General features: G+C 37.6%; 1 pseudogene; it reads left to right on the top strand.

The window, feature by feature from the left end:
• The first annotated feature begins 671 nt into the window (after window positions 1-671).
• LOC123243377 lies at window positions 672-771 on the top strand (annotated as a pseudogene).
• The last annotated feature ends 5,789 nt before the right edge of the window (window positions 772-6,560 follow it).

Genomic DNA, 6,560 nt, shown 5'->3' with positions numbered 1-6,560 from the left:
ATAAAAACCAAATCTTTAATCAGGAAAGAGATAAGTGCATAATAATTGGCCACTATCACAGAGCCAAGTGCCAAAAAATAGACAGAGTCAAAACCCTGGGGCTCTAGGGACAGTATCTCTGGGAGGATCAATATGCTGGAATATTCTCCAAAGAAATAATAGAACATAGGGACCTTATATACCTTTTGGGGAACTCAAGACATCAAACATACACTGACAGGTTGTAAGCAGACTTGGGAAAGAGACTATAACCAGAGATTGGGGTATCAGAGAGTGGTCTACTTACATACTAAAAGGATGGTTCCTGCACAGATGTTGGTCTTCTTGGGAACAAATCTCTGATACAGTGGAGGAAACTTCTAAGACTAAAAGGTTGCTTAACATTTGATTAGGTCTGCTTGAGTCTGGGACTTCCCTCAGGGTGAGTTGTCAGGGGATAGGAACTAAACTGGGGTCTTCAGATTTCAAGCTGACACTTTGAAGTACACTAAAATCCTCAGATCATTTTCAGACAAATTGCTACCTATTTGTGCATTTTTTTTTTTTTTTGGTATTTGTAGTCAGTTTGTTGAACCTAATTGTAAGATTTTAAATTTGTAACTATTAAATATAGTCTTATTAAGTTCAACCCTATATTCTAGTCCATCAAATTATATATTGTTTTGGCCATCCTGATTTTGTAGCACATATACTAAAATTGGAATGATACAGAGAAGATTATCATGGCCCCTGTGCAAGGATGATACATAGCAAGTTGCATTAGAGACTCATGTGACAGTTGATGGTAAATAGTGGAACTTCTCATGGTTTCAGGGAGTTGGTTTGTTTGCTACTATAACCAAATGAGCTCTTTTGATTTGGGAAATTGTGGTACTCTTTAGAATTTGTATTAGCTGTTGTCCTATAATTTATAAAAAGCTTTTACCAAGTGAAAAATTATGTACACTTGCACTGTGGACCATGACCCAGTTAGAGAGGAAATAGATCTTGCTTTTGAGTGAGAAATCCTTTTGTTAGGCCTTTGTTTGACTGACCCATTGTCAAATGGGATGTGCAATATGAATTTCTGGGTTTTTTTTGTTTTGTTTTTCTCTATATTTCAAATTGGAATTTGATTTTTTCTTATTTTTTTAGTTGAGTATATGGAATCAGTATTAATGTTTTCAATTTTGAAAGATAAGTTTACAATACCTATTAGTCCTAATAACATTGCATACCCAAAAGCTTTAGACTACGGAAACCTGATATTTATTGTTAAGTATTATGGGAATTTAATATTTGTGACTGATTTCAGAAGAAGGGATTATACTACACAGTGCAAAGAAGTGTGGTCAGGGAGAACAACAATCCCTGTGGGGTTGATAAGGATCTATGCCAAGACAGAGGACTTGTTTTGGGATTCAAGGAAGTGGCTTTTTGATAAATCCAAAAATTGAACTTCCTTGTGCCAGGTTTCTACAAATACCTTGGTTTGGCTTTCATTTTGCTTCTCCTCTCCCTGCAATGGAAGGTAAAATCAGACCAGGAAATCATACTTCTCTTTAAGTTCAGACTTTTGTCCCCTTTTTTCTTTTATAGTACAGCAACTTTCTGTAATCCTGGTTGCAAATGGGTAAGTACAGTAATCCTGCAATTGTCCTGCAAGCTTGTAGGATATAAGCTACCTCAACTGGGCCTTTCTAGTGATTCAAGGACCTGTTGTAATTTTTTTTTACTTATAATTTTATACACATAGGATTTATATATATATATATATGTAATTTTTTATCTAGAATTTTTTCTCTTCCTTTTGGGTTTTTGAGTCCTTTTTTTTTTTTTTTTGAAAATTGATCTATATATCTCATAACTCAGCCATGCATCCCAAGGTGATTCTGGTGTTGGCCAACACCCTCTTAAGGGGATTGTATAATTATCCTAACATCCAACGTTTAAGATTTTTTAAAGCAATTTTAGGAAAAGAAAATAGCCAACATTATGAATCAAGAAAGTGGATCTTCTGGAGAAGATGCTATAACAATGCTTACAGAAATCATATACTACGTCAAGAGATCTAGAGTGAACTTTGGGATATAATGAACTGAACCGAAGGAGATTGAACCTATTATTTATTCTGAATGTAATCTCTTATGCCAAAGGGCAATGCCCCCAATTGGCTTTTTGTCAATGCGTCTATCAATCATTTTTTTCTTTCTTCTTTCTTTCCCTCTTATCTCTCAAATTACTCAAATTACTCTCAAATCCCCTCTATGTAAGGTGCAATATTGTATACACCCCTAGTAAGAGAATTTTTAAAAGTATAGACTCCAGCTATAGAATGATTCATTGGGGAGACCTGACATGTTTATTTCATAGAAAAACTGGGTGAGGAGATTCAACATGCTGGTCTCCCAAAGGATCAGAGGTGGATTATGTGAAGGAAATTTATGCTTTCCCCTTTTTTGGAGTCACCTCACCTGTGCCACCTCCGTCACTTATGTAGGCTATGTGACTCTGAACTTAATCTGGAAATGACTGAATTTGGCCTGGACGTGAAAGAGAGTATAAAAGGGGCAAATGAGGAAGGGTTCACTCTCTCTGTCTCTGGTATTCTATGAAGGAGGATGCTGCTGGACTGGCCACATGGAAGGCTAGCCTAGCCCTTAATCTCACTCTTTCTATTTCTCTTCTTTCACCTATCCAAGTAATGTTAATAAACTTTATTAAATTCTAAGGACCAGAGTCCTAATTTTACTATTACGCTTAGTCATCCATATCTCTCTCTTCTAGATTTCTGTAATGAAAATTTGATGTGTGTCATTCGTGTTTTGATCCAAGACATTAATATCAATGATTAAAATAGCTAGGGTCAAGCACAGCTCTCTGATGCCTTACACTGGAGATCATCCAAATTGTTAAGGAATCATTAATGAGCCCAAATATTCAAATAATTCTAAATTCATTTAAAAGTACTATTAACTATTTATACGATCATTTTCCTACAAGAATAGCCTGAGTTGCTAAAGCAAACCCTTTATTAAAATCTAGGCACATTATATCTGCAGCAGTGATTCCCAAAGTGGGTGCCACTGCCCCCTGGTGGGTGCTGCAGCAATCCAGCGGAAGCGGTGATGGCCATAGGTGCATTTGGGGGCGGTGAATAATTGTAAGGGGGTGGTGATAGCATGTAACAGGGAGCCCTAAGTAATATTTTTTCTGGAAAGGGGGAGGTAGGCCAAAAACGTTTGGGAACCACTGATCTACAGAATAATCTTATCCCAAAAGGAAATAAGGTTAGACTGGAATGAGCTCTTCTGGACCTTCATAATCATCTAGATTTTTCCAGATGTTCACTAGAGGCTTAAAAATCTTTCTTAAAATGCTGCCAGTCATCAAAGTCAGGATCACTATAAGATAAAGATTGCATTTTCTCATTCTAAAAATGTCGAGGCAACATTTGTCTCTCAAGTCCTGTTTTTCCTCTGCTATTCTCCATAGTCTCTCATTTCAAACGATACAGTTTAATATGGTTGGAGAAGAAGCTAAAATCAAACATTTTCAGGAAGCTACTGAGGCTTAGAGGGATCAACAAATCACACAGAGAAATGCAGAGAATATCTCAGGGAAAGCAGAACAGTTGGGGAGTGGGGTAGCCTTTAAGGCCAGTGGACCACTGGATAGTCTAATAACCACCAAGACCATTCAAGATTACAGTAAGGCTGAAATGTGGGTGGGTGAGGGATAGGGAAGGAGGTTTGGTGCTCCTAATTCCACAGGAAATATTAGGTCTCAGAGAGAATTGGAGAGATCTTCATTACAGCCTTCTTACAGTTCCCTGGCCACTGCCATGGCTTTTTTTAATCTTTGCTGAGTTTTGCTATAATAATACCTGCCACAGCTGAAGCTGGATTAGGGGGATGCTGCTGTGATTATCTGGGGAAAAGATCTCCCTATTTATTTCCCTCTTACCAGCTTATCCTTAAGCTCCTGGAAGCTGCTGGGATGACAGACAAATGATAACCATGCTTGAAGAGACACACTGCAGAACCTAAAGAGACTATTCTATGAAATCATTAATTGTGGGTAAAGCCCAGCTATTTTTAATTCTTCAAAATTATACTCCCTTTTTTGGGGTACATCTTTACTCATGTAAATGTCTACCATGTAATCTCCTCTCAAGAATCTAAAACCTTTTAGGGGCACTTTTGTTAAGGGTATAGAATATAGGAGACAGGGAATTGGGGGATGACTTTATACAAGAAGACAAGGTGAACAAAAAGAGTCTCTCAGTTCCAGATCTAAAAATAACCACTATTTTTCCACGGACAACAGAATTATATGACCTATAAACGACAGACTCATGAACCTGGCCAGGAGAGTTCTCTTATCTATTATCTATCTACTTATAGGACTACATAACTTAAAAAACAAACAAACAAAAAAACTTACCTTCTGTCTTATAATCAATACTGAGTCTTGGTTCCAAAACAGAAGAATGGTAAGGGTTAGGTAATAGTGGTTAAGTGACTTGTTACTCTCAGAGTTCTAGTGGTATTTCAAGAGCCTAGTTTGTGTGTGTGTGTGTGTGTGTGTGTGTGTGTGTGTGTATTATTTCTTATGAGTCCCCACTAGTATAGTCCCACAATTAATCAACTAGAATTTAAATTACTTTTTGCAAGCTATTAAGACACATTGAGGCCAGATTTGAACTCAGGATGTTCCCTCTCTAGGCCAGGCTTTCAATCCACTGAGCCACTTAGCTGCCCCCTACATGATTCTTTAGGTTGCATTCTCAAATAAAGGGGACTGCTTTAATTAGATTTATAGAAGCCTCCATCTGGATTAATCCCGTGATGCTATAAGGGTTCCCTACAGGTAGCTATTTTACTAGTGTTTTCCTCTGCTACTTCTGTAAATACAAGCTCATTCTGATTCAACAAAAGTTATTTTTACTACCACAAACCACATGTGGTTTTCGGTTCTCATTTGCTCTCCATGGTCTATTGCATGCTACCCACCCCACCAGTCACTCCCCAGCAGGGTGTCTAAGGAGAGGGAGAACAAAGGTAAGGAGTGATAGCCTTTCCTGGCTATTGTTAGCATTCCTAGAAAACCTGGACCCCTACCAAAAAGAAAATGAAATTAAACTGTCCACAAGTATTCAGCACCTTGAGATTAGTGTAAATGGCATCTGGATCTCTTTAAGCTATTTTTTTCTAGTGGCTTTGCTTGAAGTAATCCCTTATAAATACTAAACAAATAGTAACCTATGATAAACATTGCAAAATGCCATTTGTTGGAATTACATAACTTTGTACACGGGGTGATTATAATCTCTAGGTCCTAAGGACTTTAATTTGGGGATTGTCTAAGAACTGTGAAGAATGATATTATATTGAGTATTTAGGAAATCATTAAGAACTGAGTCACAAATCTTTTGTTGATACAACATAGTAAAAGACTCATGAGGAGGTACTTGAAAGGATGGTACTTAATCTCTAATCTCTAAGATTCCAGAACTTTCTTTTTTTTTTTTTAACCCTTACCTTCTGTCTTAGAATCCATACTATGTATCGATTCCAACACAGAAGATCAATAAGGGCTAGGCAAATGGAGGTAAGTGACTTGGCAAGGTCACCCAGCTAGGAAGTTTCCGAGATATGATTTGAACTCAGATCTTCTAGACTCCAGTTCTGGCACTCTATCCATTGTCCTACCTAGCTGCCCTTCCAGGATTGGGGATCCAGACAAATATGTCAAATGTGTCCCAGTTGATTTGCTATCAAGTATATAAGTATATAAGAGTAAAGTGCAGTGGGGCAAACTGGTGTCCCTCAACTATCCTCAGGCCCCTGGACTAAGTTTGGGGAGCTAGGTGTAAACTCCAAGTGCCCTGGTCCCTATTATTCTCAATAGATGACAAAATTTTGCCTCTATTGGGTCATTTCTTGTTCTCTAACAATAGTGGAAGACGAAATCATATCTGTATAACTACTTAGCCCCTCCTGAAAGAAGAACAGGGAGTCAAGGCAATACATCACCTGAAGCCTGAAAGGGAACAAAGATTTAATATTCTCCCCACATAAGGTCCCAAGGGAGAGAGAAGTCCTAACTGGTGGACCAGCGAATTCTGAATAGGTGGTAGCATGGGACAAGTTCAGTATTTACTTCAACTCCAGACAGCTTGCAAAAAGTAATTAAGTCTAGTAGATTATTAGTGGGGATATACCAATAGGGACTCATAAGAAGTAATATCAAAAAATCTAGACTTTGGGATTATGACTAGAACCCTCAGAGCAGCAATTGCCTTCTGGAGATGCTATATTGCAAGTGTGAACCTGCAAAATTTGATTCTTTGAGAATCCCCTTTAAGTTTGATAATGACCATAAAGGATTAGGTCGTAACATCTGAAGACACTGAGATCAGAAAGACTGTGATTTTCTAGGACATTTGACTGTACCTAGCTTTTATCTCCTTTATCATGAATTCTACTTATTTTATTTTATTTTATTTTTAAACCTTTACCTTTCGTCTTAGTAACTACTCTAAGACAGAAGGGCAAGGACTAAGCAAATAAAGTTAA

Source organism: Gracilinanus agilis, chromosome 3 (genome assembly GCF_016433145.1).
Source record: "Gracilinanus agilis isolate LMUSP501 chromosome 3, AgileGrace, whole genome shotgun sequence".
Classification (NCBI taxonomy): Eukaryota; Metazoa; Chordata; class Mammalia; order Didelphimorphia; family Didelphidae; genus Gracilinanus; species Gracilinanus agilis.
This window is presented reverse-complemented; position numbering and strand designations above follow the sequence as displayed.